Below are 13310 nucleotides of genomic sequence, written 5' to 3'. Positions count from 1 at the left end.
ACAAGGGGAAATTTATCAGAAACAGAGCACAGACCCCTTCCCCAGAGCCAGGATAAACAAAACCAATCTGGGGCTATCAAGCTATGGTCTTATAAAATAAACTTCATTGTGCAAAAGAAAACCACCTTATTTATTCATAAAAATATTGTCAGATAGTTCCCGAAAGTCAGATAGTACTGTCTTCTATGATATTAAAGAGAAGAGGTAGATTTTTCTGGCTGCTATGTCATTACCAGAACTGCTATTATGTTTAAAGCTAATAACACCAGAAAGGAATGCTTTGTGAAAGAACACCACTGCTGTCTTTGCCATCAAGCTTCTTTCCATGGCTAAGACAGATTAGCAGACTTTTTCTTTTCTATGAAAAAAGAGTTTGTATTGAAACAAAACTGCCACTTCTATAGTATATTTCAATGGCAAAATGATTCCCAGAAAGATATTTTTCTTTGCATGATACGAAAAGGACAGAATAAAAAAAGGACAAATCTGGGACCCAAAGTCGCAGAGATTTCTACAGTCTTAGAAATGGTTTTACAGCTATGGTGACCCAGATGTTTAAGAAGTGCCTCAGGAAAAAGGCTAACAGGGAATTTTGCTAATTCCTTTATTTGTTTATTTTTATTCTAACTCTCTAGACTAATCCAATTAAGACAAATCATTCATGTTATATACTAACTGGATAAAATAATTTATTTGTAAAGCCAAATTCATTCGAATAAAATTTTTTAATGGATGTTATAAATTATACTCGTTTTCACACTATGTCTGCCAAGATTTTCATATCCCACCCCCTTGCTTCTCTCTCCCCAGGTCTTCCCTCCAAGAAAATCCCTTTCAAAGTTCAGAGCAGGCCTTCAAAGTAACTGCACACTTTGTTTAGAAGGTATTCTTGTTTTGATGAAAATCCTAAAACAACTCCTTTAAAGGGTTTGTTTAAAAGAATCCAAGCTGTGGGGATATCCAGAAGACCGAAATGCTACACTTTATTTACATAAGTTCAGACTTTGAAGAAGTGTTTTGTTTTGTTTTCTTGTCAACCCAATAAATCATATGGAGAATCATGGGTGACTTACCATGTTCAAGGCCTGAAGAAGACAACTTTGAGTAGTCTGTCCTTTTAACCTCTACTCCGGTAACTCGGCCATTACCAGTTGAAGTCACAGGATGAAAACAGAGGACTGAAAAACAGAATTTGCTTTTGCAATATTTGCCTATATAATTAAAGTATTCCACACTGTGTCTAAAAGTATATACATTTGTTAAGATTTTACAGGTCTTCAAAAATTGTAAAATCTCTTAGATATATCTATGTAGCACTTGTTTAGTATCATTTTAGGAATTACGTATTCTGGGTCATTATATGTACTGAGAAATATAAGAGGAAAACAATGGAAAGAGAACAAAATTATGGAGCAGTGAAAAGTACTTTTTATTCTTCTTATAAACTTGAAATTAATACATGAAGCAGTGTTAGAAAGTAGTTTATACTGTAAAATAAAATATATTTTTATTGTTGTGGATATATGATAGCACGGTAATTTGGAGAGGCAAAAGTACCCTAAAGAGTTACATGTTTCCAAGAGGAAGCTTTTTAAATTAAATTATATTTTGTATGAACTTCTTTAGAGTGTTGATTTTCTGAATTGATTATTTTATTCTCAATCTATTTTCCTTCAGAGTATTGTGTCAAGAATAAAGACTGAACGCTGCTAGCAGAGAAAGAAAATTTACAAATTTACAACGTAAAACACAGTTGCAAGTCACAGAAAAAACATGCTATATATGCTGACGCAAAGGTTTTCCCGACACCTGCTTAATGCCATGCCCACCAGCATAACACCTACAACATTGGATGGCAACAGTTTGTTTTCCTGTCTGTCCCTACCCAACTCCCTTTGGACTGTGAGCTCCACAAGGGACGACAGGACCATATCTTTTTTTTTTTTTTTTGAGGAAGATTAGCCCTGAGCTAACTTCTGCCACCAATCCTCCTATTTTTGCTGAGGGAGAGTGGCCCTGAGGTAACATCCGTGCCCATCTTCCTCTATTTTATATGTGGGACGCCTACCACAGCATGGCTTGATAAGCGGTGCATAGGTCTGTGCCCGGGATCCGAACAGGCGAACCCCAGCCGCCAAAGCAGAATGTACAAACCTAACCGCGGTGCCACCGGGAGGCCCTGACAAGGCCATATTTTAAGTCATTCCTGTATGCCACACACTTGGACAGTGCTAGTTTTGCAGAAGAAAGAACCAGTTCTCCCACATGGAAAATAAGAACAACACATCGTATTCCATCTGTTGTGTCACAACTCCTGAGGGCGCTCCGTGTACAGCCCTTAGGTCCAGGCAGGCTCAACTTCTTGCTATCACAGGAGCATCATCCCTCCTTCCTGCTTCCACAAACATGTCACAAATAGATTCTCTTTTTTGCTCCCTTCCCTTATGACCCCACTCCAACACACACGCGCACACACACACACACTCACCATTCACTCTAAGATTTCTGAGTCACTGAGCAGAATAACTAGATTAGGCACAGACTTCTCCCCACTGGACCTGACCAACCTCTCTGAAGCCCACTCATTGGTGCATTTGTCTCTAGACTCCAGTCAAGGGGCTAGTTCCCCGTGACCCTATGGTGGTTTATTATCCAGCTCTCAGCCAATGAGACCTGAGTGTGGTGGGAGAGAGCGATCAAGAGCTGTGCTCACCTTATTTTAAATGAAATATTCCAAGCATACAGGAAATTACAGGTACTTATATAATGAATATCTGTATGCAAACACCACCCAGCCTTATGAAATCTCAATATTTTGCCATCTTTGCTTCAGATCTCATTTCAAAAACATACAATAGAGTAGATATGGTTAAGCCCATTATGCCACCCACCTTGAACCTGTTCCACCCCCTGCCTATGACATATGTGAACGTCAACACTAATCCACATTCAGTGGGTATTGTTCCCTTACATGGCCTTGTATTTTTACTCTACTTGAATACATCCATAAAGATTGTATAGAATTGACTTGGGTGTTTTACACACATATGTTGGCATCATATTTTACATTTCATTCTGCAACTCCTTTTCTGTCAACATTATATATGGTTGAGATTTACAGATGTTGATTTTGAGTTGTCTCTGTGTTTGTACTTAGAAGTCTACAAATAATTTAGAACCTAAAATATGCTCTTAATAATGTTTATGCATTCTAGAAGGAATATATTCATTGTAAATAACTAAAATCTTTTCCACAAATAGTGCATAGAACTACAAAAGCACTTCAAATGTACATCTTATTGCAAAACTGCTAAATTAAACTCCACATTTGCCCATTTTGCCCCTAGACAAGCAATTACTTTGTAGGAAATTTCCTCAAGACTGAATGAATCAGTTGATACATGGCACTGCATGGCATTTTCAGTCCTCGCTTGTAAAATACCTAGATTCTGGATAACCGCCAATATTCATCAGAATAACTTGGAAAGAAGAGTTTTCTTCAACAAAAATGATTTTTTTAAAGTAAAAGAAAAGGAGAAGCTAAAAAATATACATTTATGCTATTAATATTAGGAATGAAAAACATTAGCAATATTAAGCTTAATTATTGAAATGTTGTCTGGCACTCACATAAAAATATAATGAACTTGCCTCAATTTGTGTGAAAGATTATGTCTAATATCATTATTTAAAAAAAAAATAAGGAGCAAATTGGTTAGATTTCCTAAATCAATTGTAAAACTTACAACCACAAGAGGGAGTCTTGAGTGAAAAATCCATAGATTCATAGGTTTTGATGCTAAATTAGTAATACAATGATAGCAAAGAACCAAACATAAGAAAGAAGTGATGGGCAGAACGTAGAATATTGAATCAGCTGTTTTATATGCTCCATTGATGAGCTGTCTAAAAACTTATACATTGTCAATTTTCAACTGACAACAATATCTGTTAACTAGGCTTAGAAGCTCTCTTGACTTGTAATATATTATTAACCAAGGCAATAGCAATAAAAGTTGCATCTTACTGAGCTTTTAATATATGCCAGACACTACACATAATGTACATACTGTACACATAATGTACTATACACAGAAAGACTACATTATATAACAAACACTGTAATTTTCTTGATAATCCAGTAAGGTAGGTTTTTGTGGGGGTTTTTTTTGGTTGGTTGGTTGGCTGGTTGGTTTTTCATTTTGTTTGTTTTTTGTTGTAGTTGCTGCTTCATCTTATTGTTCAGGAAATTGAAGTTTAGAGAGGTGAAGAAAATTTTCCAAGATTACCCAACTAGTAAGTGGAAGATCCAGACACAGACCTGTTTGATTCTAGAGTAAGGTTGCCAAATTTAGCACACACAGATGTAGGACAACCAGTTATTTTGAATTTCAGATAAGTAACAAATATTTGTTTTTAGTGTAAGTAGTCATGTGCAATATTTGTGACATACACACACTAATTATTTGTTGCTTATCTGAAATTCATATTTATCTGGGCATCTTGTGTTTTAACTGGCCACCATATTCTCAAGTTGAGCCAGAATCATAACCTCTGCTATCTGACTCTCAAGAACTAGAAAGTCTGCCCTGGATAAAGAAGGGGACAACCACTATTTTGCTTTTCTAGACAAGTGAGGGTCAGCGATAACTGTCTAGTTGCCCCTTCAGCATTATCCAATAGTTCAATGGTTCTCAAATTTCAGTGAGTGCAAGCATCATCTAAGGTGTGTATTGGAAATACACATTCTCCACCAGTCTTTGGCTAGGCCTAGAAGTGAACATTTTTAACAAGTGCTCCAGATGTTTCTGATGTAGGCAGTCCTTGGCCTGTTCTCTGAGAAGCAGTAAAATAGCTAGCCTACTCAAGAAAAATGTAATGACATTGGAAATGTGCTAGAAAAAGTAAAAATCATTCTAGGGGCAATATAGGCTGCCCTATGAAGTCTGACTAAAATTACTAGAAATGCAGTCTGGAAAAATATAAGCTGAGGAAAGATCCAATTGAATTTTATGTTGTCATGACACCCAGAAGTCAATTATATTTTTTAAACTGGGGTAACCAATTAAACCCAATGCACATGGGATAGTCTATTACTGTTCCTCTGGATACTGGCCGTGGAAATTAAGGCTGACATCCTTGAACAGGTTATATACATCAAATTTTAATACTCCCTTTCCTCCACTGCTAAGTTACTCATTTCCATGCAAAGCCTACTCTACCTATTCAGGTTGGCCATTCAGGGCAAAGATGATTCAATCTTCTGACCTTCTTCCAGTTTTTGAATTACTTACTGATACTTAGAACTTTCACATAGATTAGGAAATTAAAAAGAGGATCAATTTAAGCAACTAAATGTTTTTCTCCTAAATGCTATAAAGGAGCACAAATCCCAAGAAATCTTAGAAAGATACGAGTAAATGACTTTGAGATTTCACCTCTCCACATTCTATTGAATGTTGCCTGTAGGCATTTTAGTGTCCACATTCTTAGCCATTACAATATACTTCCTCATTTTAAATGTACACAATATTCAAAAAACCTTATTTCAGTATTTTTTTTTTTTTTTTTGCAGGGAAAGATTCCCTCTGAGCTAATATCTGTTGCCAGTCTTCCTCTTTTTTTTTTTTTCTCCCCGAAGCCCCCACTGCATGGTTGTATATCATGATTATAAGGTCCTTTTAGTTCTTCTACATGAGCCGCTGCCACAGTATGGCTACTGACAGACGAGTAGTGTGGTTCCACCACCAGGAAACGAACCCGGGCCACTGCAGTTGTGAGAGTGGCAAACTTTAACCACTAGGCCATCTTGGCTGGCTGGCTCTTATTTCAGCAATTGGATAACAATGAGGGTCAGAATGGGAGGAGAAGTGTTAAACATAGAGAGCAGAGAGAACCAATACTAGAGACATTTTGATGGTAGATTCAACACAACTTGGTAATTTATTAATAATAGCATGAGCCTAATATCAACTTTTCTCTATTACTGCTATCATGATCATTTTATCACAAATTCTACCTTGTTAAATAGTATGGCATGCATGTCTTTGTATCTTTTAGACTGTGAAGAATTTGTTTTCTTTTTTCATTTAATTAGACGATGGCTGGTGATGGCTATTCTTTTAAAATGCTCACTCCCAGAAACCGTCCCGCTGCCCCAGATTTGCTGTTTTATGCCTCAGAAAAAACTGAATGTCACCGGTAGATAACAGTTGACCAAGACTTTTAAATGAATAATCTTAATTTTATGTATTAGCCAGATGATTTTTTCAAGGTGTGTTAGCTGAAAGACAATGTTATTTAAAAGGTCTGGATATGCAGTAAATCTTTGAGCAGCGCCTCAATAGACCCAGTGAATCTCCAGAGAGATTATTAGGTGTGAATTATTTCCCAACCATGTTACACTCAGAAATTGTTTTCTTCTGAGGATCCTGTCATGGACCAGAGGTTCAATCATGTACACATGCACACACGTACTCACTTAGAACTACTTTACATTAACATGTTCTGGACTAATGGTGGGAGAGACGCTCTTTCTTTCTCTTATGTAACTTAGAGCGGGAGCTTTGTGTAGACACTTCCTTTCTCCACAAAGACGTCTTCTTACATGTCGTTTTTCTAGATAGATAAGTTGCTGGGTAAATGGGATAGTGCTATTCTGTCCTTGAGAAGACTTCTGTATTCCCACCAGTAAAGAGCATGTGTAACCCCACCTACCCAAAGAACTCTGGGTCCTTTCCAGATGAGTTTTTGAATTGGCTTATCAATTTCTTCAGAAGTTCTTGTTAGCATTTTGAATAGGATTGCATTGAATCTGTAATTGGTTCAGGGAAGATTGCCTGGTTAACAAAATTGAATCTTCCAATTCATGAAAATATCCCTCCAATTGTTTAGGTCATCTTTACTTCACAAAACTTATTTTTCATTTCTAGAGTTTCCATTGGTTCCTTTCTATGGTTTCAGTTTCTTTGCTGAATTTTTATTTCTCCATTGAGACTTTCATCTATTCAAAACATGTCTTCTGGGTTTTTTTCTTTTTTTCATTTTATTGAGGATAGTCATTACTTTAAAATCCTTGTCTGATAGTTTCAACATGTAGTTTCTCTTAGGCTCAGACTGGATTAATTTTCTTTTCTCTTGAGAATGTTTCTTTTTCTTGGTTTTTCATATTTGGGGTAATCTTGGATTGTATCCTGGACATTATGAATTTTAAGTTGTGGAGATTCTGGATTTGGTTATTTTTCTCTGGTGAGTATTGTTTCTTTTGTTTTAGCAAGTAATTCTCTCCACCAGGCTTGAACTTCAAACTCCTCTTGATTTCTTGAGTGGCCTCTCCAGTCTCAGTTCAGGTCTTTTGCCTTTAGCTGGGCTGCTTTGAGTCTGTTTGAGTCTGGTTACCTGTTTCTAGTTTCCCTAGTCAGAAGGTCTGGGTCTTTCCATGTGAATTCCCAACCCTTCTGTGTGCATCCCCTGGACTGCACGTAGCCAGAATAAAAGCTGTAGAGAGGGGAATTTACTTGAAGAGAGCTCCCTATGTTCCCTCTTCCAAGTAAGCGTGGACTCTCCACCAGGTCTGTTTTCTGTTCACCGCCCAGTACCTTCAGGAAACTGTTTTATGTGTTACTTCTAGGTTTTATAATTATTTTCTGCAGACGTTTTTTCTGGTAGGGTCTTAGTCCATTATTCCAAGAAATAGAATGCTCTACCTAAAAAAACTGATCTTCCAAACTACAAAGATATCATTGAATCTATGAATTCAACTTGGACATGTTTGAAGTACTGTGTTTATCCCACTAGAGACAACTCCCTTAATTACTGGTAAGTCCCACATGACTAGACACTCTCGGTTATTCAGTGTTGGTCATTCATGAACTTTTAGATTCCAGGAATTCTGTATGTTGCCATTATACCATGGTCTTTCCTTCATCAGTATGGCCATTAACCTACAACTTCAAATGGTAAAGTTGAAAGTAATAAACTCCTGGTCGTTGTTTTCAGAAGACTTTTAAAAAAACAAAGAGAAACTGAACAGTTTGAATTCAGTGAGATTTAGGAAGTTCCACAAGATCTCTTTTCCCAGGCTACCCTTGACCCCGTCCCTGTTTTAGGTGTACAAATTGCTCTCCCAAGTTTCCTCTTGAAAAAATTTTAATCTCTCTTTATTTGGGGGAGTCACCAATTTAGTCACTGCATATTTATTTGCCAAACTTTTCCTTCTTCTTCCCAATTGTAATTTTTCTCTGAACTTATCTCTATTTCCCATGTTTCCTTCTCTTTTAATGGACCACCCACCAAGCCTGTAGCCTACCCTTAATATAACTTCTTAATTAAGCAGTTCTTATATCCTTCTTTCATTCTCAAATCTCTACACATTTATGGCAGAGACAGGTTATAAAAGCCTAAATTTCTTTCCTTCCTTGACATCATCCATTTTCCCCCAACATCTGACTTAGAGTTGTTCTTGCAATAGTGTAAATATTTGCTTAGGATTTTATCCTAATACCCCACTCAGTGAGACATCAGTGCTAATAAAACAGCAGGGACATGTCGCAGAGAATTTTCTTCATTCTACAACTTAAAGACTAAAGGGAATCTTTATTTAATTAAAATTTTATATCTGTCTTATTTCTGTTCATAAACAACACCGAATTTCTCAGGGCCCTTATTTGCATTTTCCATTTCCTTCAAGTTAATGATGTCTTGAATTCTTGGCTAGACCTCATCGGAAAAGTCATTTTCCCCTGAGTATGAGTAACAAATGGAGCATACCTCTTAGACACACTCTAGATTTCCCAACAGTTTCAGAACGAAGCAGGCTGTTGGCCAGGGCCATCATCCAGGAGTGTCCAAAATCCCACAGGTATACACATCTAATCAGAGAGGTCAGACAAGATATAAATAAACTGTTAGTAATTATTTTTTTAAATGTTCTTTACTTTAGGTTAAAAAGAAAAATAATTTGCTATTTATATAGATCTAAAATAGTTCTGCAGTACTTGCTCTGTGTCAGACGCTGTATAAGCCCTTTACCAAAATTAACCCAAATGTGGTAGGTTCTCTTAATATCCTCATTCTGCTAAAGTTCAGCAACTTGTATAATATCATACACCTAGATTTTGGCAGAGCTGGCATTTGAACCTTGGTGTTTGGCTCCAGAGTCTGTGTCCTCAACTACTACACAGCATTGTACTAGATCTTAGTATAAATCATTTATGTCTTATTAGAGAAGAACACACTTAGAAAAGACTCAAATCCAACAATAAATGAAGCAAAATAGAGATGCCGGGATAAAATAAGATGTTCAAAAAATCTTCGAATATATAGTAAAATATAAATGAATGGTAATAAAGTGAATGAGAATGCATAATGTGATAGATTGAACCATACGAAATTGCCATTTTTGTATAGCAAATGTCTGAACATCAACAATTTCAAATGGTTCAATCAAATATTAAATCAGAATACTTGAAATAGATCCTCAAAGGGAAAATCTAATAGTAGATTGGAATTAAAAACATCGGCTGTTTTAGCAAGATCTAGGAGTTAGCGAGCTGTGGCTGGGTGAGATGGCAGACGTCAAATATTCTTAAAGGCCTCCTTCATCAATAAGGGAGCTTGGGGAAGTAAAAATGTGTTAAAGGCCTTATCTTAGTGAGGAGACACACAGCTGGGAACAAGAATGCCTTAGTGTGGTGACGGCAGGTCAGTATCTTATTTTTGTAGAAGAGTGAGGAAATATATGTTTGATTACAAACATCAAAAAGAGAAGGATGTTTCTGGGAAACTGACCTTTGCTGCGGCGTGTAGCCTGAGTCTGCAGAACAGTCCCAACAGTAAGTGTCGTGGGTGTTCAGGACCCCACCCTTTACAAACCCCTTTGGGAATGGCAAACAGGAATTCCTCACACCTGCTCAGAGCCTCACTCTCCATGGGTGGTATCGTCCACAGCTGTACAGAATCTAAATACACTAGTGTCTTTTATGAGCTGCCTCTGGTGGAGCACAGCAACGTAAAAATATTGTGACCTAAAGAAATTGCCCTCCTTTGAACTCTGGACAAAGTTGTAAACATTGCTGACATTTCTTGATGTCAATTGGATTATACTTTCTGGCATTCTTTCTTAATTGGTTTTGACTGGACTGAGACATACTGATGATTATAGTATTCTTAATAATTACACGTACAATTGTCCAAAAGTCTTTAAGAAACTACAGTACACTATAAAAACTGCTTGAGATAAAAGTTAAAAAACAACTTTACTATTCCTGAACATGAATAGTTAGAAGAGAGGTTTAGGTAAAAACTGAAGAGCTATATTTGTCCCTAATGTCCATTTCATTTCCTTTGCCTGTTGAACAGGATGCTTTCTGAGCTACCGCACGTTCTATGCTTGTGTAGTATTTAGAGTGCTCTTGGAAAGGGTTGGGATTTCCTTTTAACTTTCATACAGAATTAGCATACTTCCTGGAAACAGCACACTTTGATCCAACTCCAGGGTTATTGAAAAGGGAAATGGAAGTTTCAAAATTGAGGAAAACACTAATTTGAACACATTGTTTGATAATGTCTATTTTAGCATGATATACCAAATTTAGTAGAAAGAGGGAAAATATATTAATAAGCTCTTATGTTAGAGCAAAGTAAAGAGGAAACTTACTTGAATGGGAAGTAGAAACAAGACTTACGATCTTCCGGGAAAAGGAGGCTAATTGGAATCAGTTGAGGCTGTGATGGACTACATGTCCATGAGGATGCTTGAATAAGGCAAAAAATATAAGGTATGCTAGAGAAAAGTCATACCTATGGAAGGGAGTGAAATAATCAATGCCCAACTTTTACTGAAAATGGAGGAGGTTCAGAGAAGACAAATCATTCCATTAATATCAATGATCAAATACTTTGATATGTTTAACTGATATATTACATCCTCCTTCCTATACTCTGGCTGAGACGTGAAAAACATTAAGGAAATAAAAAACTAAAGAAAGAAAGAAAAGGAAAAAGAAGGAAAGATACAGCCTGCTGAGTTGGCACAGATGGAATTTTCAGTCCTGGAATGGGTAGCCAGAGCAGACTTCAGACGAACTGAAGACTGAGTCTGCAGAAGAGTGCTCTGGGCTTTGAGGAAATTGCTCTTTGTTTTACCCAATATCTCAGTAAACATCCTGGAATGTGCTGGAATTGTTTATATCAGCCACTTGCTTCTGATGAGCAGGCCAGTCTTCAGAACAGCCAGATGTGAGAGAAATCAAGAAAGCCCGCCATTTGAATGACAAAAGGAACTTCTCATATCTAGTAGAATCCTCACCTCTTGTTAGTGATTTCATTCACATTCCATATATTTTGTCATTAAAAACATTTTGCGTCCTCTTCTATCTGCATCTTTCCATCAGTAACGCCATCACCCCATTGTAACAAACATGGTAAAGTTTAACCACTAGTAGAGTGGATAGCAGAATTAACCTCTATATTAGCAAGAGGACAAATTTTTTAAAAAAATAAAGACAAATATATAGCAATATAAAGAGGGCAGAAATAAAATCAAATATAGTCTTTGAAAAACCAAAAGTGATCAAAATTAATTCCCCTCTTAAAAGACTGAGACTGGGAGATTGGGTGTAAAAAATCAGCACATATGTTTTAGGTGCAATGCACTAAAAACAAAGTAATAATGAATAGATGAAAATAATGGGATGGGCAAAAAATAATCTGCCAAGTATAAACAAAATGAAGTAGGGATGGCAATATTATTAACAGAAAAGGTGGAGTTTAAGGTTAAAATTAAAAATAGGGATAGTGACATCATGTACTAATTAAAAGTCATAATCCATATATACCCCACAAAAATAGCATATAAATATGCAAACAAAATTGTCAGAAATATCTGTAGAACTTGATTTAAAAAAATGAACTTGTGTCAAATTTAGTACAACTCTTTCAGGATCAGACATACTTAGTAGAAAACAAAAAAGAAAGGAATGATATAAAGTATTTTTTTTGAAAAACCAACCTGATGAGGATTTTTAGGTTGGTTAATTTTAAAACTACAGATGAGAGGCAGGCTCCGAGGAGTGGAATTTGCTTGCCCCTTTGTTGGGAAACATTTACATTTCTAAGGGAAACTTCTATCTGTAAAGATGCCTCCCTCTCTGTGCCAGGAAGAAGGGGGATGGCCTTATCTCTAGAAACTCTTAATGCCAGAGGCAAGAACTTAAGTTGGTTGCTGTCTGGCAATCTCATGTAACTGATTTAGGGTGGTGGCTTCTGACCTTTGCTTAATCCGATTTGATTCTTGTCTAAAAGTCATAGGATCACCCAATGTCCAGACCCCACCTGCACTGAAACCATTTTAACTTTTTTTCATGTTCTTTCCTTTGTCTTGTAAAGAGATAACTCACATACCCATGCCTTATAAAATTAGTCCTAACCCTCAACTCGGGGCAGCAGCAGCGGCTCCTCCTGCCCGTGGGCCCTGTCCCCACACAGCAGCTCTGACTGCCCATGGGTCCTGTCCCCATGCTATTCCACACTATTCTCTAAATAAAAGAGCACTACTGCCAGATCTTGAGAGTCCAAGAAATCTTTCTTTCGACTCCTCGGCTCACCAACCCCGCATCACAACCCACTCATTTAATATGTGTGTGTGTATGTATATGCATATATGTGTAGAGGGTGAGCTTGAGAAAAGGAGAGATGTTCCTTCTCAATATTAGACAATTTACAATTTTTGAATTTTACTGGTATAGACGTAAAATCAATTAATTATTTTGCCGCAAAGGAAGCCTAGATGAAATCAAAATAGTAGAAATTTTACAGGCTACACTTTCTGATTGTAAATCAGTAAGATAAAGTATAAAAAGGTAATGGGGAAACAATTATATGGAACTACCTGGAAATTAAGAATTTTCTTTCTAAAGAATCTCTAAATCACAAGCTAAAAATTAAAATTACAAAACTATATACAGTAAAAAGGGAAAACATTTTATCAAAATCTGCAGGATATAGCTAGGGCTGGAATTTTCTGAAATTTAAGGAAGAAATACACTGTAAAAATTAGAAAAAGACTGGAAAAATCAACTAAAGTAAAATATATAGAAAAAATCAATGACAAAAGTTGGAAAAAGAGAAATAGAAAACAAAATATATAAGAAAGTATTGATATATATGATGCGGGGTCGGTGAGCTGAGGAGTTGAAAGAAAGATTTCTTGGACTCTCAAGGTCTGGCAGTGGTGCTCTTTTATTTAGAGAATAGTACAGAATAGCATGGGGACAGGACCCATGGGCAGTCAGAGCTCCTGCTGCTGCTGC

This window comes from Equus quagga, chromosome 1, assembly GCF_021613505.1.
Source record: "Equus quagga isolate Etosha38 chromosome 1, UCLA_HA_Equagga_1.0, whole genome shotgun sequence".
Lineage (NCBI taxonomy): Eukaryota > Metazoa > Chordata > Mammalia > Perissodactyla > Equidae > Equus > Equus quagga.
The sequence above is the reverse complement of the archived record's forward strand: the minus strand, read 5'-3'. Positions refer to the sequence as shown.